Below are 26584 nucleotides of genomic sequence, written 5' to 3'. Positions count from 1 at the left end.
TGCATATGACAGACAGTTGTCTCTTTCAAATCTTAAATGAAAACTTGACTTTCAAATGACCTTGAGATTTCCCAGAGGGCCCCTGGGAAATCTAAAAGTTTTTCCCCCCTTATCATCTTGTAAAAACATATGTTAAAATGATTAAGGTTATTTGGTATGTTGAATTGCATGAAAAGTATTGTCAAGTAACAAGATGTACTTAACCTTTCCAATGTTATATTTATATGGGCAAATGTTATGAGTATAAATATTCCAGAAACCATGTAAACTTCCTAGAAATTTGTCAATAACTTTGCTGTTCATGATAGGTCCTGTGTGTAATGTTATCATTCATAATCAGGGCTCTTGTCTTAAAACATTGAGCTCCACAGAAATAACTTTTCTTGTCAGATGAAGTCTCATCGGACCTTTAACCTCAGTCAGGCCTGTTAAATATTTTGTCACCTGAGGATTGTTTTGCTCTAGTCTGATTCTTCTCTGCCAGGTTTTGCCACCAACTATGGGTCAGACTACTTTGTCTTCAACAAAAAAGGACTGTCTCCGAGGCCAAGGAAAGGAATGTACCAGGTACTCTGGGCTCCAGGCTTCTGATGGCATTGCTTAAATAACTGAACACAATCTACCATTGGACACTATCAGAATTTCTACTCTCAGGGAGAAACGGTCACATTGGTAAACCTACTAGCCCAAGATCAAAGCAAAGCAAGAATTAATTACATGAGAATGAGTGAACTGAAGAAAGAAAAGCATCTTTTGTTTAGAGTACCGCTCTTGGCTTTATGGAATCCTGTCTACCCCCTTTTTTTAAGCCATCTGTAACTCACAACCATTTAGTAGATTATACTTTTGTAAACAGCAATAAATCCATTTTCTTTCTGCCTGACTCCTCCACAATTCAGAAACTCTCACTGAATGTTCTCATTTTCACAGCAACAGAATTATTTGCATAAGTTCCTTAAGAATCTGTTCCTCCTTATAGTATGACATACATGGAAACACTATTTGTAACCAAGGCTTTGATTGAATGTCATATTTGAGACTGATACCTCATCTGATGGTCAAGTGACCAGACATACTTAGGGAACCAAGGTCAACTTTGTGGAGTTAGTGTCTACAAAACCTTCTCAGGAAAACCATCCCAAAACCCAATTTACAGGGTCCCTAGCCTTACACAGGAGTGACGATGTTGACTTCCTGGCAGGTCCAGGAACCTTAGGATATTTAGGGGACATTAAGAAGAGAGGATTCCCCCAAACCTATAGGCCCTGCAGGCATAATCCAGTGGCAAGTTCTTGGCTGGGCTCCCAGCTTTTGAGGGACTTTTCAGAGTCCAACCTGAGACTCTTTATGCAAATATCCAGCAAAACAAATTTTAAAAGGCCCACATGGTCAGTCACCATGCTCGATACATTTAATGTGCATAATCAGGCCAAATCTCGTGAGACCAGACTTCTTTTATAAACAAGAATAATCTTGCTTTGATTATCTCTGATCAAAAAGGAGTGGCTGCAGAGAGAAATTTTATGTTTCAAAATGATAGTGTATGCTTGTGAGTTACCAGCTCTATCCTGTTGATTGGCTGTGAAGTTTCATTATTCCTGCAGACTGGACTGGATCCTGCTATCTTGCAGATAGTCAGGGCTCCCTTTCCTTTGCTAGTGTTTGGTAGGAGGAGGAAAGGTAGTGACAAGGATGGGTAAAGTGAGGGCATGCCCGTATATGTGTGTGTGTGTGTGTGTGTGTGTGTGTGTGTGTGTATGATGTTTCTATAGGTTAATGCGGGAAGAGACACTGCCTGGCAAGACCCGTATTTGGGCTGGGTGGCTGACAGTTAGGCAGGGAAGGGTGTACCTTCAGGTACCTGCCGTTTTTCTGTTGCATCAAGCACCCAATAGGGCTCTGACATCTTTCAGAAAAGCATCTGCATTAGCTGGCACCCGCAGGCAGAGATCGACCTCATTCCTTGTGCTGGTCAGTCTTCTACAGGGGATTTTCCCCCCTTGTTTCCAGTACTGGTGATTGAACCTAGCTAGGTCCTCACACATGCTAGGCAAGTTCTTTACTACTGAGTTGCATCTCCAGCCCTTTTAAAATTTTATCAGGTCTCACTAAGTTACCCAGGCTGGCCTCAAACTTGCAATTCTCCTGCCTCAGCCTCCTGAGTAGTTGGGATTACAGGCATGTGCCACCAATATTGCCATTAGGCAATATTGAGAATGATTGGGCCAAGACACTGCCCTTCCCTAGGAAGGGGAAAAGACCGCACAATGAACTTTGTGCAGCACAAAGCCAGTGAGACAGGGACCTTGCAGCTGAAGCTGGTCATTTTGTAGAGCCCAAGGTTAGGTCTGGAGGATGGACAGGGAACAGGGTACAACTAAATTGCTGCTACAAGATCAAAACAATCGGTTTGGCCTCCAGAAGTACCCACTGTCCAACCCCAAGGACAGAGCCAGGGTCTGAACTCAGGTCACATTTACCACCTTTAAATCACTTTTAATCCTGGGGAACTAGATAAGGTGGCTCAGAATACTTTGTATTTCTAATGCAGCAGGGAAAACCAAAACAAGGCAGAAGGTAAGCTCTGTTAATCACAACAGAAGTAAAACATTCGACTAGGCCCTTGTTTGAGGCTGTTGATGCTTTGGGGGGCGCATCACCTAGCAGAGAATAAACTGCCCCCTGTCCAGCGTAGTTAGCAGAATTACCTAGCTGCAAGTTCACAGACGAATGCAATTTTGAAGTCCTTGATAAAAGGGTTTACCTCTCACTGAGGGGGAGCAGAGGTTCACCAGCCTGGATTGGGTGCACAGAGGGTGTCCTCGCAATGATCAAAGCAGGGTGAGTTTCCCAGATCTGGACAGATGGCTACAAAGCCTGGGCTCCACCTCAGGCCGACTGCGTCACAATCTGAGCCCTGACTCTGCATTCTCACAGTCTATCCGGGGATGCGTGCAGAAGTGGAAGAGGCAGTTCTAATTGGTCACTGATCAGTTTGGCTGAAGTTGTGCAACTAGTCAATGCCAGAGCTGGGACAGGAACCCGGGAGTTCCTATTCCTGGGCTGGGGTGCTGTTCCCCTGCAGGGCTCTTCATTCTCTGACCAGGCTGGGTGGAGGGGGATCAGGCCTGGACCGCCATTCTCTCTGTGTTCTGGTCTCCCTGCCAGCTCTGGCCTCAGCACGCTAGGAAGTCACATTTCAGTGCTTTTCCTGGCTTTTCTGCCTTGAAAGCTGGGGCTCCTCTTCTCTGCTCATGCTCCACATCCTCCGTGAACCCTCCTCTGATCAAGCCGAGGAGGGCCTTGCACACTTGCAGTGTGGGTCAGATAAGGGGGTGGGGGAGGGGTGCTTGAGGGTGGGGAAGCAGTGGGACAAAGGCCGGCCTGCTCGGAGCCATGGGTGCACTTGAGGGACAATATGGTGGGAAAGTGGTTGGGGCCAGGTGATGGGCTGGTGTGTCAGATTTGGGAGTCCCAATATTGGGGGACTGGGGATCAGGAACACACCTAATCCACCATGTGTGTTGATGGCGACATGGCTGTTTATGCAGGAGAGCTGGGCTCTGGCTTCAGCAGAGTTCTTAACGGGGTGTCTCAGGTGGGCTTCCAAGGCTCTTAAATCCCCAGTTAAGCCTCACATAAGACTGAGTGCAGCTGGGAGCACGTTTCTTTTCCCAGGCAAACAGCCTGTTGTGTTCATTAAGTTTGAAAAATAGTTTAAGGCCTCCAACACTTTCAGCAAACAAAATGCAGGTGAAAGGTGGGAAGTCAACTAGAAATATAAATAGTAGTCCTTCTCAGATAGATAGATTGATTGAAGAGAGATGGGCCAATTATTCATGTGTAGATAAAATGAATAAATCTAATGTAGCAAATGGGTATAGTAAGGAATCATGGTCTATGTCACCTGGGTTCCTTATCTTTCATTGTTTCTTGTCTTTCTGGCTGTGGGGAGAGGCACCCTGGTGCCAAGGAGTTCAGAGTCACTGCCCTTCAAGGATGATCGAGGCAAAGATAAAAACCTGCGTGAAACGATGAAGTCAGTTTGTGGGAAAACGGGATTTGGTTTCACAACTTTTCCAGAGCCGTCCCTTGCGTAAGATGGGACACATTTGAAATAATCACAGTGAGTCCTTGTTGAGCACTTAGTGGGTGTCGGGCAACGTGCTAAGTGCTTTACAGTATTATCTTATTTACTTCTCAGAGCAGCACTATGCTTTGGGCAGTATCGTAACCTCCATTATACAAGGGAGGAAATGGAGGCCAGAGATGATACGTGGCTCTCCCCAAAGCAAACAGCTATAAGTGGAACACTGAGCCCTGGAAGCTGGGCAGGGTGCGTCTACAGCTGGGACTTTTGGAGCCTGGGCTGGATGCAACCTCTGAGAGCAGTGATGTGCCATTCCCAGATCAACCCCATTTCTACCTTCCACAAAAGAGCCTGGCCCTGCACATCAGACCCCCACTGTTTCCTTTACCTTTGAAACAATAGCGTAGTGTATAATTTGAATTACTCAGGCTAATTGTCAGCACAAATAAAGATACAGTAATATCTAGAGCAGTTATGTTAATTTCTCCCATTTACTGAGAAGCACTGTATAGTCATTTTCTTTCTTTTTTTTTTGGTACTAGGGATTGATTGAACTCAGGGGCACTCGACCACATCCCCAGCCCTATTTCGTATTTCATTTAGAGTCAGGGTCTCACTGAGTTGCTTAGCACCTCGTTTTTGCTGATGTTGGCTTTGAACTTGAGATCCTCTTGCCTCAGCCTCCTGAGCTGCTGGGGTTACCAGTATGTGCCACTGTGCCCGGCTTACAGTCATTTTCTTAACCCCATTCTTTCAACAAGCTTCTAAGGTAGGTATTGGTATGGCTACTTTACCAATGGGGCACTGAGGTTCAAACAGGCTTAGAGAGCCGGCCCAGGGCCAGCTAGTCAGTGGACAGGGACTGCACTGTCCACATCTTCTTTCAACTTTTCTGCTTTGTTGCTGGGTAACGCAGGGCCCAGAGGCACAAGGGCTGGCTTCCTTTCAGGCATGCCTGATGACTGGGGCATGGCGAAGCTCCCTGCCATGGTCAAAAGGAAAGAAAGGGGGCAAGGAGAGAGGGAAGAGGGGAAAAGAGGAAGGAAGGGAGGGAGGGAGGGGAGAGGGAGGGAGGGAGGGAGGGGAGAGGGAGGGAAGGAGACAGAGATGACGATGGCCACGTGTCAGGAAGAACTAAGCTGTTGAGAAATGATCTAAGCACACAGCTACAATTTCAAAAGGTTTACAGAAAGGGGGCACTGGCCGCAGTGCTGTGGATCAGTCTGCCTGAGCTGCTCCCTCCTGCATAGTCAGGTGTGACCTATGTCTTTTGGCTGTGGTCTTTGGGGTCAGAGTTCACTGCCTCATAAAAATGTTCTTGTGAAGGAGTAAAGGTGGGAGCAGCTCCCTTAGTTAAAATCAGTGGCTCTTTGAGCTCCTCCCCTTCCTCAGGGTTTTGGCCTTGATCCTGGCAGCCCTAGGGCCTGGGAGCCATGAAGTGTGGGTGGCAGTAGGGACAGCCTCCCCAAAAACAAGGCTAGGAAGATCATGTCTGAGTACACCTGAAGGGCAGGCCTGTGCCAACCCTGCCCATTCCAGAGGCCCCATTGGATACAGTCTGAGAGGTCTTTGGTGGCAGAACACCCAGCCAGTGTTTTAAACTGGCAGGCAGAGTCAGGGCCAGGCACAATTCCTGGCATGTGGACTGTCACCTGGGGCCCTGACAAGCAGACATAAACAGGGGTCAGGAGTCCACTAAGCAGCCAGGAGAAAACAGTCTGGGGATGGAGCCATGGTGGGGGTGAGCGGAGCCCCTGATAAAGGACCCATAGGCCTTATGGGCCTTAGGCCATGGAGGGGCTTTCTGTTCTATGGTGTCCTGGGTCAGGCTCTGGAGCATGGTGAGGGCTGTGACCAGAGAGACTCGGGGAGTCCCCGGAGTGTGTGGATACTGATTGTGTCCCAGAAGCTAGACCTACCTCATAGTGGCCTTTCCCCCCAACTATCTCCAAAATCAGCTGTCAGTCTTAGAGGATTCGCTCTCCTGACTCCATAACCTCTTGAGTCTGGTATTTCCTTTCATTTTTGAAAATATAACTCTGTGTTCCTTAATCTTTTTTCCCCCTCAGTTCTGGTAATTGAACTCAGGGTGCTTTACCAGTAAGCTACATCCCCAGCCCTGCCCTTTTCTATTTTGAGACAAGGTTCTCACTAAGTTGCCCAGGCTTTTAACTTGTGATCCTCCTGCCTCAGCCTCTCGAACAGCTGGGATCTCAGGCGTGTGCCTCTGTGCCTGGCAGTGTTTCTTAATCTTGAAAATAATATATACACCTTGAACAAAAATTCATGTGTTTGGGACTTTATTCTAAAGATGGGCTTTTCTATCCTGTATCCTTCACCAGCCATTTTATGGGGACCGTTTTCCCAGAATGCACTTGCCCTCATTCTCCATTCCTGTTTCTTACCACCTCATGTCAAGTCTTACCTTCAAGTGCCTCCAGCTGGCATCTGTGTCCTCTGATTAAGCCAGTCACCCTCTGAGCTACATTGTCACGACTAAATGTTCAAGTTCTGGTCTCTTCGTGAGAATTGCTTAAACCATCGGAAGAGGCTTGTTTAACAGAAAATCAGAGAAACCCTGCACCCTCATCCCACTGTGCCAGTCCTCACCTGAATGCCTCCTAGAGGCACCGAATGAGCAAGAGCTGGGACGTACCTGGATCTTCACTAGCAATCCTCCACCTTATTCTCACCTGCCATCAGGTCTCACACAGGCTTGGAAACTAGAAAACTAAATCTATTAGGACTGTGCATAAAACAAGAGCAAACAGGTCCCTAGCGACCTATTGGCCTATGGACCCCAGGGGAGTGTGCGTTAGAACATCTATTCTATGACCTATTTGGGTGGTTCAAAATTATTTGATTTTCTTCTGTTTCTTGGCTCTATTCCAGATATAGGCGGCAACCAGAGAAATGAGGTTTCCCTGTCTCTCTCATATTCTTTACTATGTTGTACGGGGATTTGTTTCTTTAACATTTTAAATTAGCTCTTTCTTGATGCTGTGATATTTGTGAGATGTGGTCATCTTGGTGGGGGAAGGGGGAAGCTCCCAATCCTCTGGCTGGGCTGAGAACCACTGGTTTAGTGCAAACAGGGCTAGACTAGAAAAACTGGATTTTGAGATCTTACTTTCTCTGACATTAAGCTGTGTCCCCAACAAGGCGGGAAATAGTAGCATGCTCGGGCTCACGGAACTGCTGGACTCCTCAGAGACCCCGGCCCCAGGACCACACCCCCACTTTACCCTTGAGGAAATGGGGTGTGTCCAAGGTTACAAAAGAAGCTCTTGGCTAATCTCCTCCTCAGGAGACCTTATGAAATGATTAACAGCAGTCTGTGTAGGAATGTGTGCATTTATAACCCACCTTGCTCCAAAAAGGATCAGAGCCAGCTTCTAAATGTGACTGCAATGCAAAGTAAACATACATCACAAATCAGGAAGAAAAGTGAGGCACAGCCCAGGGCAGGGTGGAGACGGAGCCAGACTTAAAGTCAGTCCCCAAGACAAGCACCCACAAGTGCCGTGCCTGGCTATAGAGGACTGTACCAGGATGCCTCAGTCATGAGTAGGGTGACCATGCCCGCCCCATGGGGGCTCTGCGTTTTTGATCTCTAGGTCTTGCCACTAACTCAAATTGTGCTGCTTCTTTCCCAGGGCATGTCTTCTGGCTTATCTAATTGGCAAATATTGCTTTGTAGGATCTTTGTGTGGATCAAGGTAGATCTTGTATGTAAAAGAAAGCATGGGAAAGGTCACGTAGGATATACACAAAATGGCCTATCCTCCACCTCCGGGGCTGTCTCCTTGTAACAAATTCAACACTGTTCATGAGCTGTTGGCTGATGTGGCTGCCAGACGGAAGCTGCTGTGGTCGGTCAAAGTTAATTTTCCTTGGGTTCTAAAGAACCTCAGAAAATACCAGGACCATCTAAACCCAGAGATGCTGCGTGATTATTTCATGAGCTTAAGTAAGGCCCAATACCATCATTATACCTTTTTTTCCTTTCCTTGATTCAACTGGGAAAAATTAAGGCACTTAAAAATGAAAAGGAAGGAGTAATGTAAAGTTAATCTCCCTTAATAATGTCTGTCTTCTGCAGCAAGAGTAATGTTGGATAATGCAGAGAAGAGAATAGTTCTGGAGGAGGGTAAACACTTTTAGGGCCTCTCCAGCTGCAGTGTGGCAGGCCTGGGCATTGCCTGTCACTCAAAGGGCGTCTCCAGCCCTCAGTGTTGGGGGTAGGATAAAGCATCTTCTGAAGGCAGGCCAGAATGTTAGCTGAAAGGTAACAGTGCTCTAGAGCAGGCAAACTGCATTTCCCAAGGGTGAGAATGGGGTGAAGGAGCTTGTGCAGAGGAGGAGAGCTGCGGGGGGTGGTGCTCATCTGGCTTCCCCTGTGTGGTTTTGTCTATAAACTGGAGGTACTCGTGGAGAAGAGCTTTTCAATAATCAAGACCATTCATTAATAGCAAGGAGAATCATAAATACATCAGTAACACACAGCTATGTTTGGCTTGAGGTTGAACATGAGAAGGTTATGGGGGAAAGAAGCCATCAGTCTCCTTGGAACACACTGGTCCCACAGGCAGTGGGACCAGAGCCTGCTGGACCCTGGGGAGAGGAGCGAGCAGTGGGATGAATCCACTGTGTCTGGAGACCTCCACAGTGTCAAAGTGACTATCCACTCTGGCAATGAGTGAATATGAGTTACTCTTATTATCCTTCTATTACAGATGAGGAAACTGAGACTTGGGTCAGTTGAATTACTTGTCAAATGGGCAAGAATATCGTTGTCCCAGCAGAAAGGCAGCCAGGAATCGTGTGAACTCTGGAGCTGGACTCTATATTCTAGCTCTGCCATTGCTTGCTGTGTGACCCAAACCAAGTTCTTTAGCTTTTCTCTGCCTCAGTGCCATCATCTCTTCCGAGATTAGATGAGATCGGGCGCGTTCAGGGTGGTATGGCCGTAGATTCAGTGCCATCATCTCTAACAGCTGTTGGGTGGATTACCTGAGCCAATATTTATCGAATGCTCAGAAAAGCCCCTAACATCTAAGCATGCTAAACACACAGACTTCTAAGACAGTGTCTTCTGCCTCTGCAGCTCCCAAGTCAAAGGGGGCCACAGGTAAGATCACAAATGTACACCCTATTCTGCAGGAGAAGTGCTGATCTCACTCAGTGTCAACCAAGGGTGCTCACCAGGTAGTGCAAAGAAGGGCTAGAGTTGGAGGGAGGAAGGGAGCAGGCACCTGGCAAACTTCCCTAGTGTCCTGGGGACAGTCCCCTGCTTCCTTTCTCTTTGAGGATTTGCCAAAGAGGAACACACAGTTTTGATAAACCCTTGCCAAGCAGGAACGAGAAGGTATCTAGGTTGGACAAGCTGACAGGTTAAATATGCCCAGGTCACCACCCAGGGACAAACACTAGCTCTGTCCCTCCTTCTCTTTCTCTTTGCTTTAGGTGGATTTGTTTAAGTTGCTGCCTCAGGTGCCCATCAGAGGTGGTGGGTGGTTTGCCTTTGGGGAAGGCTACTAAGGTTCCAGGTAAACAAGCCCTGGCTAGCTTTCCATCTAACAGTCACAGGATGACCATGGGACTGCATGTTTCCAAAGCCATGGGCCTGAATGCTTAGGAGGTCTCAACTGGGAGGCTGGGGCTTGCTTCTAGCCCTGGTCCTTCTTCTACACGGGTGCATATCCTCAGAAAAGAACTTCTTCCTTTCTGGTCCTCCCTACTCACATTGGTAAAATAAGAGTCTTGCTGGGTAAGATGTCACATGCCTACAAACCCAGCAACTCAGGAGGCAGGAGGATTGCAAGTTTGAGTCTAGCCTCCACAACTAAGTGAGACCCTCAGAAACTCGGTGAGCTCCTATCTCAAAATAAAAAATAAAAAGGACTGGGATATAGCTCCATGGTAAAAGGTCTCTTGAGTTCAATCCCTGGCATCAAGAATAAATAAATAAATAGATAAATAAATATATTAATAAATTAAATGAGGGTTTTGGAAGGGTTGGGTGGGGGTGGTGAATTGGAGGGACCTTTTCTGCCCTTCCATCAGTGAGTTGCAAGAAGCCTTCTGGGGCTGGGGCAGCAGAATTCTCAGTGGCTATTTCTGGGCCTGCATCCTCCCAGCTCCTTTTCCAAGACTCTCCATTTTGTTATTGACGTGTTGACTCACAAATGGAGTGTCCCAATGTTCTTGGCCTTGTTCTGGTGAGAATAGAAGACAGGAACTCTAAGAGCAGAGGACAGCAAAGAGAAGTTAAGGAACACTGCGTCAAGCCCAGCTCTCTCTACCTCACTGCCATGTCCACCCGTCTAGAGGCTCTGAAGGCACCTGGTTTGATGGCTTGGGGTAGCCATGAAGTTTCTGGGAGTCAGGGGATAGGCTAGGATGGATCGTGAAGGTTGGGTGGGGAAGCTGCAGGGCCTCCCACAGAGGAGCTCCCTAGAGGCTGGAGGTGAGAGGGCAGATGGGGAGGTACCATGAAAGCTCAGCCATACTCTTCTCTTCCCTCTTCCTCAGCCCTGCATCTGCTTCCAAACAGCCAATCAGAAGGCTCCGTCCCCTCCCATGGGCTGTCTTCTCATCTGAAATATGCCTGGACTAAACAACAGTTCCCGCAGTGCAATTGTCTGTCAGGCGTTTATTTGGTACAAGCACTGGGAAGGCGGGGGCAGGGAATGCAGAGAGTGGGCGCACCCCTGCCCTTGAGGAGCTCAGCCTACCTCTCACTCACTGCTTAACTGATGGTTCATTTGTTGGGCACCAACTTAATGTTGACCTCTCCTAACTGGATCAGAAGCTTCTGGAGGGCTAGGGGCCATGGTCTACCCTTTTTTCTTTCTCTTCTATCCTACCATCTTAAAACACCAGCACGTGGTGGTTAAGGGTCCCTGGAGACAGGTTTCCCTGGTATCAATCCTGGTGGTGTTCCACTTACCAGCCTAAGTTTCCTTGCTTGTAAGATAGGAAAAATAATAATCCCTACCTCATAGGGTCCTCCCAGGGATCCAACAAAGGAATGTCTAGAGAACACTTAGCACAGGGCTAAGTGTTCATAGAAGGTGCCCCATGAATGTTTATAAATAAAAGGCTTATCACAGTGAATGGACTGAATTGCTTCTGATCGAAACTTGTCATGGTGAGCAAGTCACATGCACATTGATAATTTATCCATTAAGGATCTATATCCACAGACAGTGCAAAGATGAACTTAAACACAGCCAAGCTCAACTATTTTAAATTCCAAATCATGACGTCTGAGTTTGTGAGCATCTACTGTCCCTGAAAGTGTTCACCATTGATCCCAGCTCTTTCCTCTCTAAATACTGTATTAAAATTGACAACAATAGCCTGATTGACTTGAACTTCCCCTGCTTTCACTTTCCCCCAGATGGGCCCCCATCTCATGTATGTGCCACAGCAACCCCACTTAAAACCAATGCCTAGCACACAGGACCTTGGAGGCCTGCAGGACAGCAGATTCACAGAGCCCTGGGCAGCCCAGAGCTGACAACAGGGGGGCGTCCAGTCCCAGAAACCATGAATCTGTGGGGCCATGGTCTCCTAACACAATGCCTGGCAGGGCGGCAGAAAGACAAGCACCCCGGCAGGAGCAGACATGCCCCAGTCTTTTGTAACCTGTTCAGATATTGGTTGAGGGTAATTGAATGGAAAAGAGTCACAGCATTAATCTCTCTGATCTGGAGTTGCCAATTTGGCTCACACTTAGACCTACCTTCAATCCCCAGCCTCCTCGGGCACAATGACTGGGCTTGAAGTGACCCAAGATGAAGTCAAACTCCCATGACAGTCACCACTGGCTGGCTGGCTGACTGCCCTGGAGAAACACTCTGCTAGCACTGGCAGTGGGAAGGGGCTGGAATCCCAAGGGCCCTTGGAAGCCTGGGTCTTCTCGGGGCTTCCAAAAGATGAATTAGTCCAGTTCACTTGCTGAGGGCTCATTCAGTCGTTTCGAGTATTTATCGAGCATCTGTTCTGTGTCACACAAGTGCCAAGGTAGGTCCCTAAAACAAAGCTATCCTAATATTGAAGCACAGTATAATAGGAGACTAGCACTAGCACAGGAGCCAGGAGGCTGGTTAGTGTTCTAACTCTGCCACTAACAAGCGGTGTGACCCTAGACTGGTCACATCCCTGTCCGGGTCTCAAGGGTCTCATCTATCAAACCTGAGTCTGGACTGATGATGCCCATGGTCTCGTTTTATTAAACAACATCCCTGATGTAGATAGTGGCACTCTTGGTCTGGAAGCTCTAAGCTTATAGAATATACAAGCTCAACAACCTACCAAGCTCCACAGGGCCACAGGGAGGGTTCCTCCTTTGCTACCTGGAAATGCAGCTGATGCAGCTGTGGAGTGAATGAGGAGTTGAACTGACCACGGGAAGACATAGGGACAGGGCGGCGGGAGTTTAAGAGGGACGTATCAACTTTCTTGATGTGATATGAAGGATCCACGAAAGATCTCCCCTGCCCCAAATATGTGCTCCCCAAACCCCAATTTAGGGTTCCTATTGTGGGATTCTACAATTGAGAGAAACTTTTGAGGGAAGGCTTAATCTCATTTTGCTGGAATTCTCCTGTGAAGTGAAGATAGCCTCAAGAAGGGCGCGGATCCCATCCTGCTAGGTTGCCAGAATCCTCCCTATTTGCCCGCAGGGGCCTGGACGCCTGTGACTGTGGTTGTTTGAGGCTGGTGGGGCTCCAGGGACCCTGAAGTTACCCTGAGAAAGCTGCAGGGGTCGGGGGAGGTCCTCTGGGTTGAATTCACGTTAGAAGGCTTCGCATTAATACACAGAGGGCCTGGGGGAACAGGGCGGGGAAAAAGAGAACTCACAAGATTTGGATTCTCCAGGGCGGTGGGAGTGCGAGAGTTGAGGGCAGGAGCCTGGTGCCTCCCTTTGGCTAGGGATTCGGCCGAGGAGCCAACACCGAGAGGGGAGGAAGGGAAGGCGGGTCAGAACACAGGGTGGGGCCGGGACTGGGGAAACTATAAAACCACTGGGCGGACTCACGAAAAATTCCCGAGTCTGGAGAGCGAAGAGGGTGCCGGGCAGCACCCCCGTTCGCCGGGCCCACGCCCCTCGAGGGGTCCGGCCTGTTCAGACTGGTTCGCCCACCTCTCCCTCCCCATCACCCCCTGGCGTGAACCCTGAGAAAACAGGATCGGGAATGTGATGTAACCACAGCCTCTGCGTTAGCACCTGAAGGCTGGGGACTCCGCGTCCGCTCGCGGCCCTTCTCCCGGAAACCCGGCTCCTAACCCCGCCCCTCCCGGGCCCGCCCCCACTATCTCCGCCCACACCAGGGCGTGTCCCTGTCTGGGCCACGCCCCCTCAGGTCCGCTCCTTCCCGCGCACCCAGCGCGCTCTCGTCCCTTGGGAGCCCGTGTTCTCCTCCCGGCACCTCGCGCCCCTCCCGCGGGCCCGGCCCGATCCCCGGCCTCTCCTCCGCGTTCTCACACCGTGCCTGCCGACCTCTCACCCTCTAGCCTCCCCGGGGGGCCGGGTCGGGGCTGTGCGGCTCCACCCCTGCCCCCCCCCGGTCACCGCGGGAGAGGCAGGCGCCAGCCCGGGCGGGCGGGACCTGCGCTGACCCAGGAAAGCGGACCCCCGCCGCCCACCCCCAGGCTGGGCTCTGTGCCAGCGCCCAGTGTGCGCCCGCCCGCAGGCCGCCAGGCTGACTGCCTCTATCTACTGGGTGGAGGGCAGTGCCAGCTACCGGCGGCCCCGAGGCGCGAGCGCCGCCCCTCTGCCCCTGGCCCGCCTCCCCCAGTAGCAGCACCTTGTCCTGGAAAACCAGAGGAGCTAGGAGCTGAAGAGATCAGTAACAGGGATTCGGGACTAGACCAAATCCCACTCACTTATTTTCCGGACGACTTGGTCATATTGCTTCCCTGTGCCTTAGTTGTTTCATCTGTAAAATGGAGATAATAAACGTACCTGGTGGGGGTGTTGTGAATTTTGGTGCCTGAAACGTAAGGGTGCCTCATAAATAGTTGTTATTACCTCTTCCCTGCTTTTTCATTCCACAGAGGGATGTCATTAAGGATCGGTCATACACCTGGCTGTGTATGTGCACTGGAGGTACTTGGTGTGCGGCAAATCTAGGAGTTAGATGTGGAGTTGAATTCCTAGCCCTGTCACATTGCATGTGACCTTAAGGTAGCTCTCCTCTCCAGACAGTCCTCCACAGTAAAACAGGAACTGCAGTGTTCACCTTGCAGAGCCAGTGCTAGATTAAATGAGATGGTGGAGGAAGAGGGATCCAGGGAAGTTCTCAACACACAGTAGGTCCCTCTCAGAAAATAAGACATGAGAATGGAGAGACCTGAGAAGGGAAGGATGGACTTAGTTTCTACTACATCAGAGCTCTGGAGAGGTAAAACCTATGTAAGAAAACAACACCTAACTTGGGATGAGCACTGAGGACCAATCATGAAATCAGTCGGAAAGACAGCAGCCAGCAAGCCTTAGCATCTAAGGGAAGGAAGAAACTGCCAAGGGTGGGAACTTGGTCATCCGGGGAGTGGTTCCCAATGATGCCTTCTCCCACCAAAGTTAGGTGGACCTGAGAAGGGAAGTAGGTGCTCCAGAATTACTGATGTCAGCTTCTGCCTTATCAGGGAGGCCCCAAGGTGGCTCGCCCATTTCCTCCTATCCTAACTGGAGAAAGGACAGGACAGTTGGAGAATGAGCCCTGTGCAAAACCTCTGCCCTTTGTAACTCCTGTGAATGTGGCAGAACCTGGTTCTGCCTGTGCTGTGGCTTTGTGGCTCTAGAGCTCAGATGGCTCCCTCTCTGTAAAATAAAGGCTTGGCCAGATGCTTTAGAGGGCCCCTGAGCCAGAGCCCACCTGTCTTCCTGAAAGCAATACTGCACTCTGACCTGTAGGAATGCAGGGAGAAACCACTCCTTGGGGGAGCAGAGCTGGTCTTCAGTGCCAGCAACCCTTCTGTGAACTCCTAGGAGCTCTTCGGTGGAGTGGAAATAAACAGGTTTCCTGAGGCAGCCCAGGAAGATTGGCAATCCCACTGAACGTGACTCAGGGTTGGAAGGAGCCTTGTGAGTAGGTGTCCAGTTTTCTCACTTAGAGGAGACAAAAGCTCAGAAAGGTCAAGAGAATTGCCCAAGTTCATGTGTCTTTTCAGGGACAGAGCCAGCTGCTTTGAAATCCACTATACTGTGCAGCCTCCAATTAATTTGGTTAACAACACCACACAGTAAGCTGGTAACCAAGGCTGATCAAAACCTCTCTGAAGCCATTTCACAAAAGCAAAATGGAAATGCATTAGTTTCACTACTAGAACGTGCTTCAGGCAGTGAGAAGAGTCATCCAAATAGTCCAAACAGCCCCCAGAAACAGTGTCCTCGGCCAGAGGGATTAATGGTGGGCAGTGGGCTGCAGCTCTTACCAGGTCAGGGGCGATTTGCCTTTGTGATCAGCGCTGCAGGCTCCATGAAGAGAGTCCAAGGACACTGGGCTCCGAGTACTAATATGCATTTTTATTCTGCAATAATTTTCATACTGAGTTCAAGAGGCACCAGCTCCAAGTACATAAAACCAAATCAAATTAAATTAATTGATTTTATTGAAACCTGCTGCCATTGTATTCAAGCCCACAGCCAGGGGCATGACCCTCGTGAAATACCAAAGGGGCTTTCGAAATAATTAAATTAATCACACCCTGGGTTATGCACAAGGGCTTGCTCCTGTGCTCACAGACAGGCACTGTTCCGGTCACAGATGCAGGCAAGAGAGGTGCACGTGGCCATGACACAGCCCCAAATGTGGCACTTCCTGGAGAGCCGAAGATGCAGACTTCTCATTAAGCCTCTGTTCGTGCTCTTTTGGCAACATATCCACACGCACGCTCGTGCGCACACAACCACAGCACCACTCACACATGCTCACGTACATACATGTGCACTCTCCAGCTGGAACTCCGTCCTGGTTCCTGTTTCTCCCTGCTTGGCCCCGCTCAGGCCTTGTGCCCCCCTGTCCCCCTCCCCTGCTCCTGTCCCCCTTCCCTCCTGGCACTCACACCCCTGGACTTGGATGGTGCACATCCTTACTGGTTATTGCTTCACGACAGGACTGTTTTACATCACTAAGCCAAGCCCAATAAGTCCCTTGAATGCACAGAGTGGTCTGTGCCTTCTCTGGATCTCTCAGGAAACCCAGCATAACCCAGGGTAGAATTAACCATTTTAAGTAGTCTGCACAAGGAAAGAGCTTCAGACATTTATTAAACATCTACTACATGCTAGGCACTGTTCAAATGACTCTACTACATTATTAACTCGTTTAGTCCTCACCAAACCCCTACCCTCCCCACTCCAGTTGGGATTGTTATGATCCTTATTTTACAGATGAAGATGTTGATGCACAGAAAGGTCAGGTAACTTGGCTTAGGTCACCCAGCTGGTAAAGGACACAGTTATATTGCTTCTTGGTAAATCTTAAGCCAGTTCCAACCCTGTCAACAGTTATGCCTCAGCTTTTGAGACAACATCCCCAACACCATGTGGGTGCACAAGATCCCAGCATCCAAGTAGAAGGGACCCTCACCAGTCCTTCGTTTTACAGAGGAGAAAATGCACAAACCAGCAGATTTGTCCAAGGTCACATAGCAAGTTAGAGAAGTGGAGCAAGCTGCCACCTGTTGTCCCTAGCCCTGCCTGAGAAAAAGGATACTGACTGGTCCAGTTGCTCATGTATTCCAGGCTAAGAAAGAACTTTGAATTAGCCTGTTTGGCTACCACAAGTGTCCAGGGAATCCCTCTGTGAGTTGCCCACATTCTGAGCCCCAAGACCTGCTGCATTCAGGAAACAAACCCCCAGACTATGGCCTCATCAGTACAACTCTGGTTCATACCTCAACAGGCCAGGACACCTTAGGAGCAAAGCTTGGGGCTCCATCCTATCAAGCTTTCAAAGCCACCCTTTCACCCCTTCCCCTACCCCTCCCACAGTCCCCTCACTATGACATGCTGTGCCCTCAAATTCAACCTCAAAACAGAGCCCTGGACACCTGCTAACATGGGTCCTTCCCTAACTGAGAGCCTGAGTCACTTAATACTAACGAGAGATGTGGTCACCAGAACCTCTCCACGACTCTTCACAGAATCTGTGCTGTGCTATTGAATCCCTGTGACAGTCTCATTTTACAAATGAGGAAATTTAGGTAAAGGACACAAAGCTAGTACCTGGTGGGCCCTGAACTCAAACTTGGTTCTCATTTTCTCTCTCTTTTTAAAATTCCTAGCAACTTTTGTTAGTAGCATGGTATATCTGTTAGGCACCCCTACATCATACATTTCTCCTATATTTTTTGACTTTGATTAACTCTTTACAGGAGAATATTTTCTTTAAAAATTGTGATAAATACATAACATAAACATTGCTATTTTAACCATCTTAAGTGCACGATTCAAGGGCATAAGGACATTCATAATGTTGTGCGACCCTCGTCACTAACTGTTTTGTCATTCCAACACAAACTGCTCAAATGATTGCATATTGGCTCATTCATCCTCTTTCATCAACCCAAACACTAACTCTGTAACCTAAGCACTGACTTCTCACTTCCCTCTCCTGCTCACCTCTGATCCGCTGTCTCTAGAGTTTGCCTATTCCAGATGTTTCACACAGTGGAATCCTACCATATTTGTGCTTTATGTTTTCAGATTCAGTTCTCCTGAAGAGTAAGACAAATCCCTCAAGGTCTCAGGCCCTGGGTTTCCCACCACCAAAAGGACACAGTGAGGAGTCCTCAGGGGTGCTGGAGGGGAGGGAAGCGGACGTGGGGAGAGCCTTCACAGGGAGCGCCAGTCATCACAGGGAGAGCCGGTCCTGAGGAGTCTCAGTATCCTTGCCTGCTTGAGGGCAGAAGGACCTGGTTCAGTCTTGGGTGGACCAACAGGATCAATGAAGCAGCACATTAGGGAAGAGGGGAAAGAAGTCTCTAGCAGGAAGCCACAGCGCTAAGTGACCCCAGTGCTCTCGGGGTACTGTGTGGTCACAAGTGATCAGAGGCTTGGGTGATGATTTTGCTGACAACGGTCCTAGAAAGTGCTATCCACACTGCACCAAGCCCTTTGGGACACAGTCAGTGAGGCCAGTGGCACTTATTAGGCACCTTTGTATACTGAGCAAGGAGGTATCTGGGTCACGCTGTCCTTACTGAATAGTGGGGTGGGGGGACACTGGGTGCTGTTTTCTTGCTCCCAGCCCCCACCCAGGAAGAGGCCTCTTCCTCTCTTCAGGAGGGGCCCTCCAGGGCTCAGCCTGGCTCAAACCTCTGCTCAGCCCTGCCCTTCTCTGGCCGCTGACCTCCATCCCGCCCTTCCACCAGAGGCTTCAATGTCGCTCTTGGCACAAGGGCCATCCGGAGGTGGTTCTGTACCCTCCCTCCTTGGCCAGAGGCAAGGGCCAGAGCCTTCCTCCCCCTCAAGGACCTCCCACCCACTCCTGAGCCCCCACTCTGAAACTGTCCTCTGACAGTGATCTCCTCCAGGCCACACGCCCTCCCTCCTGGCTTCCCCGCCCAGTCCTGTCTGCCCCTCCCAAAGGCCCGGCTACCCATTTCCTCTGTCCTTTTCACCCTTTGGCGCCAGGACCTGGCTATTCTGAGCCTTTGGCCCTGCTCCTTCCTCCTTCAGCTGCTCCCTTACTGGGGCCTCCATTTCTTGCCTTTTCTCTTTGGCGTTAACTGTTACCGGGCCCTGTCTACACTGTGTGTGTGTGTGTGTCTGTGTGTGTCTGTGTGTGTCTCTCTGTGTGTCTGTGTGTGTGTGTCTCTGTGTGTCTCTGTGTGTGTGTGTCTCTGTGTGTGTCCCTGTGTGTGTGTGTCTATGTGTGTGTGTCTGTGTGTGTCTCTGTGTGTGTGTGTCTCTGTGTGTGTGTCTGTGTGTGTGTCTCTGTGTGTGTCTGTGTGTCTCTGTGTGTGTGTCCCTGTGTGTGTGTGTGTGTCTGTATGTCTCTGTGTGTGTGTCCCTATGTGTGTGTGTGTCTGTGTGTGTGTGTGTGTAAATAGACTCTGGATCCTTTCCAAGAGGCTTTTTGTTTTTTGTTTTATTTTTTTGCAGCAGTCTTCCCCTCTCTTGCCAGAAACAATGAAGGAGTAAGGATGAGCCCCGCAGAATGAGGAGTCCTCTCCTGGTAGCCCACGTTTCTTGTTTCCTTTATAAACAGCAGCCAGGGGGTTCATGGTTCCTTTCAGAAGATGCTAGGGCAATTACTGCAGAGCTTATAAAATTACACTGAATGATATGTTTGAAAAGATGATTTTCTGTGTTCGGCTTTGGTGAAGTTTTCCACAAAAGCAGCTACAGTCAGATAAGGTGCCCGCCCACATAAAACAGTTTGAGTAGGGTTTCGGGTCTCTTTTAAAGGGTGGAGGGGATGGGAAGAGGGCCACAAAAAGGAAAAGCAATCCCCATGCTCTCTCTGATTTGGCCTTGGTCACCAGGAAACACATTTGAGGGTCTCGGTCAGTACTGCCTCCCTGAGCTCATGGTTAGCTGAGACCTGCGGGGAGCCAAGGGCGGTGCAGGCACAGAGCCCGAGTGGTGAGGGGTTCAGGGTGAGGGCTGGGCTGATAAGCCGTCCTGGGCTTCCTGCAAGAAGGCCCTCGGAAAAGGCTCTCTGGCTGCAAGGCAACCTCCTGGCACCTTTGCAACAAAGCTTTCTGAGCCAGGGTGCCGGCTGATTTGTGTTTGACAAATGCATAGTCCGAGGGTCCAGGGCTTCCCAAGCATGACATGAGACCCACAAGCCCTAAAGGGGAGGGGGAGTGATGAATTTGGTTAAAGAAGTAAAAGACCTTTATACGATGAGCTGGGTAGCTCAGTGGTGGACTGCTTGCCTAGTGTGTGCGAGGCCCACGGTTCAATCCCCATCACCATAAAAGAAAAAAAAATCCCAAATGACATTTATATGACAAAGATCCACAATCCAAGTTGAAAACAGACTGGGAGAAAGTATTTGCTTTATACATAACAGAACACAGGTTTAAGTCTATAATATACAAAGAGATCCTATAAATCAATAAGGAAAATAACCAAGTATAAATGTCCACTAAAATTATTTAAGCTGGGGGTTCGGGGTGTAGCTCAGTGGTAGGGCACTTGCTTAGCATGCAAGAGGCCCTGGCTGGGTTCTTCCTCCAGCACTACCCAAACCAAACCAAACAAAAAACATTAAATTTCATTAAAAAAATCAATTTTTATTTTTTATTTATTTACGATTGAGACTAGGTCTTGCTCGATTGTCCAGACTAGCCTTGAACTTACCACCCCTCTGCCTCTGCTTGCCTAAATGCTGGGATCCCAGGCCTGGGTCTCATACCAGTGGGCTTCATTAATGTTTTTATATGTAAAAACTGTTGAGTGCTGATGAAAGTATGTAGGCAGAAGAGGAGGCAAATATTTTAGAGGAAGAATACTAGGTTTAAGAGCTAGGCCTGAGATCTAGTCCCCTGCCTTGTGAGACCTCAAGTAAATCACTCTCCCTGTGTGTGTGTGGGGGGGTCCCTAGTTAATATTTTAATGAAAGTCACGTCAAAGATGGTGTTGGTTTTGGGTCTTTGCATGGAGCATGAGGATCCCTGTCACATGTCCCCTTCTCTGAGCGCCTTCAGAGGATCATTTCACTTTCTCTTCTACCCTTGCCACATCAGCCTATTAGAAATGGGAGCGTCACTGCCCAGCTGTGGAATCTGACAACATGAAACAACTGGTCCAGGGGTCTTGCCCTATCCCTTTAGGGTTCTGTCTGTGCCACAGGGTCTGCTGTCCTGGTGGCTCTGCAGGGGACAGGAGCAGGCAATGCAAGATGACAGAAGGGTGGGGTGTAAGGAGAGAGCAGGGCTCTATAGCCAGGCAGCTCTGGTTTTGAATCCCAACTCTGCCCCCTCTTAGCCGTAGGCTGCCCATCTCCCAGCAGTCCAGGTTCCTCTTCTATCTACTGGGCACAGATTCCCCACCGTCCAGCCTCGTGCCTTCCTCCTCACCAGGCAACTGGGCACACCTTGGAGAGGGCCTTGCCCTCCTGTCACTTGGGTTTCCACTTCCCAAATTTGCTGCGTGTCTGTCCCTGGACAGGGACCCCAGAGGGCTGAGAGCACTGGACCAACGTCAGGGCCCTGCCTTTGTCATTTTTGAAGCTGCAGCATCTGGCACATCGTGTTGCACACAGAAGTCACTCAATAGTGTTCACGGGATAAATGAACGAAAGTTATGAGTGGGACTCCAAGAGTCAGAAAGGCAAAGTGACAGACTCAGGTGTCTCACGCAATGCATGAGGTCTCTGCAGAGGGTCCTGAAGTCTCTCTGTCATGGGCAAAACAGAGAAGGGAAAACATGGCCAAGACTACTTGTCACTGAAGTGACACATTTGTCAGAGAAGCTCCAGTTTACACCTGCTTCCCTTATAATTGTAATAATACCCACTTTCCCCCTCAAGAGGGTCCCATTTGGGATGATAAATTGTCTATCCTCCTGCAGGTAGGGACTCTGGTTCCCTGACCCCATCTCCTTCCTCATCTCACATCTCTCTTAACCTTAGACAGAAAAGCAATTAAAATGTCATCTATTATCTATTCATCGGATGCCCCATTTGAACCACTCTCACCCTGAAGGCCACCTTCCCCCCAGCCAAACCTGCCAACGTGCAGACCACCTGTCAAGGTTGGGGGGGATGGAATGCTTAACTGTCCTCCACTGTTCCACCCACGAGTGGACCCAAGGCACCCTACAGTGTCCTGGACGACTATGGGCACACGTTTGACAGGCCTGTGCCCAAGCAGCTCAGCTAACTAAGATGAACAAAGATTCATTCATCATAGCCCAGGGGGGCCCTGGAAGCCTCTCCTGAGGGTGGGGAGGAGGAGATGAGAGTTGGAGTCCTGAGCTCCATCCTCCTAGAGAAATGTGGGGCTGGGGGAGGCCTAGAGATGGCAGGAACTCCGCCCAGGAGCTCGCTAAGCCTGGATGGCCTCGGAGATTGGCATTTCCTGACCGGTTCTGTCTTGACTGATGGACTGAGGGCTTGTGACCTGGCTCCCTGGCCATTGAGCCACGCAGTCAGCCCACTAATCTCCGCAGAAAAGAGGTGGTAGAGTGGGGGAGAGGCCTCCTGGTCAGCAGGAGCCCCAGCAATGAGCCCGGGCCCCAGCCACATGGGGCCCTTCATGCCTGCTGCAGGCCTTGGGCTGGTGAGCCAGAGCAAGGCAAGCCAGGTGTGCACCTGCCACCCCATGGCCAGGCCAGGGCCAGCTCCACACAGCCACAGTCAAGAGTATGAGTATCCACTACTGAATGACCTCAACCTCCTGCTTTCCAACAGCTGCGGGAAATGGGACAGACCTGGACGGAACTGCAGCACTAACCAATTGCATTAGTGCTTTTCCAAACCCTGATTTGCCTAAATTTGGATCAATAGCATTGACTCAAGTGCTATATAAACCCCTAGACTAGCACCCCCAAGCGGCAGCCCTCTCAGCCCGTGAGAAGCCTATTTTTCTATTCTTGAATAACCCCTACTCCGTGGCCTCTTGCTTTCTGTTGTCTGTGAATTTCTTTCGTGGGATCTTCAAGACAAGAACCTGGAGAGAGGTTTTCAGTGACCTGTTGGGGCCCGTTGTGACACTGCAGGGTCTAGCCCACCATTAAGGCTGTAGCTTATGCAGACCCCACCCACCAGCAGAACAAGGGGGATCTCTGGTTTTAGTTGGGGGTGCCCTCTTACTGGTCCTCAGACCCTCAGAAGAGAAAAAGACCCACTAACGATTTAGCAGACTGAGCGCTTGGAGAGCCCCCACACACTCACAGATGCCTCTCTGGGCCTTAGCTCACTTGCCTGGGCTCAGCCCCTCCCTCTACACGCACTCCTCTGTACTGACAGGTGTCAGAAGACCTACTTGCAGGTGCTCCCCCTTGCTGATCCCCCACCAGGACAGAGAACATTCACTCTCTGCCCCATAAAGGGCTACATCCTAGAGCCCACAGCCCACACTCAACTGGCACTTACCCAGCTGCCCCTCTGGGAATGGGGCATTAGAAATGGGAACCTGGGGGTCCAGGGTTGTGGCTCTTGCATAGCATGCGTGAGGCACTGGGGTTTGATCCCCAGCTCTACATACAAAATAAACAAATAAAATAAAGGTATTGTGTCCATCTATAACTAAAAAATATTTAAAAAGAGAAAAAAAGAAAGAAATTAGAACCGGGGATGGCAGGTCTCATTCTTCCGGGCCTGCACCCAGAAGTCCCCTTAGCTTGGGGTCTCCCTAGTTTTTCCCTGGATTTGCCTGAGCCCAAGGAGCCCCATCATCCAGGGCTCCCAGGCCCGGCCCCTACTTAACCAGGAGGCAAAGCAGGTCCTGCTGCTGCTCCCCTGAGCTGGCCACCTGCATTTTTCCTGGAGGAGGAGCCCTGGTGGCTCTGGCACCTCTTGGGGAGCAGTGGGGTGCCACACCTGGAGCTCTTTGTTGTCAAGAACTCAACCCTCTGTTCTTCTTGAATCCTCCTCCCAGCCCATGTTTCCCTACGTAGGCCAGGTCCTCCACTCTGAGGAACATCTCAGGAGCCATCCATCACCAAAGTCTTGGGGATGATTTCTGCAACTGTGTGGCTAGAAAGAAGCTGGAAACATCACTGCTCTCACCATGGAGAGACCCATGGCACCTGGAGGGCAAAGACTCTGTACCTTTCCCCAAGGCATCAGCCAGCTGGACAGAGGGCTCTCCCCAGAATTCCACAGGCCACATTCAAGTGTCCGCTTGCGGCCCTCTAGCCACCCTGGATCACAGCCCATAGTAAGTATCTGTTCGTGAATGATAGGGGCCTGCTGGGGACCCGACTGCTTTGTCTGGTGCAGGGGCCTGCAAGGCAGAGAGAATGTCCCTGTTAAAGGATGAGGAAATGCAGGTTCAAGCAGGGTACATGGTTCCCTGAGGCCACTTGGCAAAGTGCCAGGCCGGGGTTCAAGTTCAGCCCTTCCTCTCCCTAAAGCCGGTGGTCTTTTGCATCTGGGAGTTCAAAGCAGATCAGAATAAGAAGTAGTCCTAGATCTTGGGTAGCTCTCACCGAAGAAGGCAGACAGGGTTATTCACAACTGCCTGCTACAAAAACCTGCTGTGGCAAGGCCTGCCCACAGGGCTGGAACCTACTCGGAGGTGGCAGCAGAGGCAGAGAGTCACTGTCCCTCTGGGGCTTCAGAGAGGCATCTGGGAAGAGGTGGCCTGAGCTTGGGCCATGCAGGACAGAGAGGTTCTGAGCCACAGAGAGGCCAGGGTGAGGCTGTGGGGGGCGCTGAAGATGGATTTTAATCAGGCTTCTCTCAGGAAGCTCCCTGGTGGGATGAGTCTGTGGTGGGGGCTTCTCAGAGTCCCTTAAGTACCCGGATGCTGCTGATTGGGGCAGCCATGTGCCCAGCCTGGTGGGGTGGGCTGTGGAGGAGGAAGAACTGGAGGTCCCTGGGGAATCTGTTGGACGGTTAATCCTCCTCAGGAGCTGCAGACTGGAGGGGGCAGGGAGGGCAGAGGGGACAGCCACATCTGCGTGTCCTGCCTCCACCAGAGCGTCTGGGAGATTCAGCCACCTCCTGGCCTCCATCAGCAGGAGCCGCGGAGAGGCAGATAAGCAGGGCTGGAAGGACGCAGTGGCCCCAGCGCTGCAGACTTATTATTTTTCCCACACACTTGATTGACATGACCCACGGGGCACGAGGAATGGCCTTCACTGGGCCTCTCACTGGAGCTGGGAAGGGGAGGGCAAAGACCCCTCTGGGGTCCTTCCCCGGGGAGGCAGCCTGGGGTGGGGAGTGCTAGGACTTGCTGCTGCCTCCCAGGCCTGCCGTGGGGGCCGGGAAGGACACTGTCCTGCCAGCTGCAGGCTTTTCATCCTATTTGGGCCCAAGAGGGTGCTGCCTGAGGCTGTCAGGAGGCCTCCTGCCGAGTCAGAGAGGCTGTGGGCTTGCTAGGGGCTGGCGGTGGGGAGTCCTGGGGAGGGGAGGCCCCGCCTTTCTTGAGTCTGCAGGGACGCTGTGGGGCACAGCCCTCAACTTACCGTGGGCCATTGGCACACGGAGACCCTCCCTAGACCTCAATGCCCACTTCTGCACAGGAGTGGGACACCTGCGCGTGGTCCAGGTGACCAGGGGCCCCGGTCAGAGCTGCTTTGAACAACACCATCTTCCTCTGCCCAAGGTGTTCCAGCCCTGAGTTGATCTCCTTCTGTGTGGTGCAATTTTCTTCTCCTACACTGTGAGCGGTCCACTGGGTCACCGCGGTGTTGGGCCGGAAGCCTGATTAAGAGAGCCAGTAGGTCCCTCAAAGTACAGGGACAAATGAGGCTTGAGCTTCTGCTCCACGTGGGGCCTGCTGCCTACTGAAAAGGCTCCCCTCAATTATCTCATTTAATTTTGACATCAGCTCTGGGAGGAGGCGGTCCTCATCCTCATTTCCCCCATGGGGCATAATTTCTTACACTTTAAGTCCTCCGGGGCTTCCCAACATTTTAGTTTTAAAACCCAGGCTCCTCCCACCCACCTTCCCAACAGCAGGCCCAAGCGGGCAGCTCCCCGGGCAGACTGTCTGTCCCCAGGCAGCCTCAGGGCCCGCAGCACTTCCCCTCTCCCTGTCCGTTCCACAGGCCTTTCCCCAAGACCACTAAGTCTTGCTTCTCCCCCAGGCAGGGTGGAACTGGGGCCAGGGAGCTGAGCCCTGGGCACAACATGTGGAGACACAGCATTTCCTCAATATTCACCCTAAATGCCTCCCTTGCCTCAGCCCAATCCTGGTGCGCCCCAGAGTCTCTTGGCCACCCCAAAGCACCCCTTTTTCCTTCAAAGTCCACAGCCTCCCCAAGGCCCCTGCATTGGATGGCGTCATGGACTGTGCAAACCCCGGGTGTCTTGATTCCTGCATGAGCATCCATCCCTGCAGAGACCAGTCCTCCTCTCTCCCCATCCTAGAGCCCTCCGGCCTGGGCCACCCCACCTCCCTCTCCAAACTTGCTGTCCTCTGTTCTCACCCATCCTCTTCAGCCTGGGAACTCGATTCATCTTTCAGAATCTACATAAAAATATGGCTCATCTTTTTAATAAAATATTATATAGCCAGTAAAAATTATGCTTCCACATGGGTGAATTCTTCTATAATTTGGGTATAAGAAGAGGTTTCCTGCTGGGTGCAGTGGAGCACATCTGTAATCCCAGCGGCTTGGGAGGCTGAGGCAGGAAGATTGAAAGTTCAAAGCCAGCCTCAGCAATTTAGCAAGGCCCTGAGCAACTCAGTGAACCTCTGTCTTTAAATAAAATACAAAATAGGGCTGGGGATGTGGCTCAGTGATTGAGTGCCTCTGAGTTCAATCCCCAGTACCCACCCCTGGGTCCCCCCCCAAAAGAAGTTTTCTTAACCCGTGCCTAAAAATCCAGAGGGAATATAAGGAAGTGT

General features: G+C 50.5%; 1 protein-coding gene across 2 annotated transcripts in view; it reads right to left on the bottom strand.

Annotated features, from left to right (window-relative positions):
- The window catches only part of Zbtb7c (zinc finger and BTB domain containing 7C), a 258060-nt gene that overhangs the window by 101956 nt on the left and 129520 nt on the right, over positions 1–26584 (bottom strand). The window contains exon 1 of one of the 2 annotated variants that reach the window (XM_071602667.1): positions 12962–13012. The exons of the other annotated variant lie outside the window; for it this stretch is intronic. The gene's annotated coding sequence lies outside the window, so the exon portion shown is untranslated. Of the gene's footprint in view, positions 1–12961; positions 13013–26584 lie in introns of those variants that run through there. 2 annotated transcript variants of the gene reach the window in all.

The sequence above is a fragment of the Marmota flaviventris genome, chromosome 16 (genome assembly GCF_047511675.1).
Source record: "Marmota flaviventris isolate mMarFla1 chromosome 16, mMarFla1.hap1, whole genome shotgun sequence".
NCBI lineage: Eukaryota > Metazoa > Chordata > Mammalia > Rodentia > Sciuridae > Marmota > Marmota flaviventris.
This window is presented reverse-complemented; position numbering and strand designations above follow the sequence as displayed.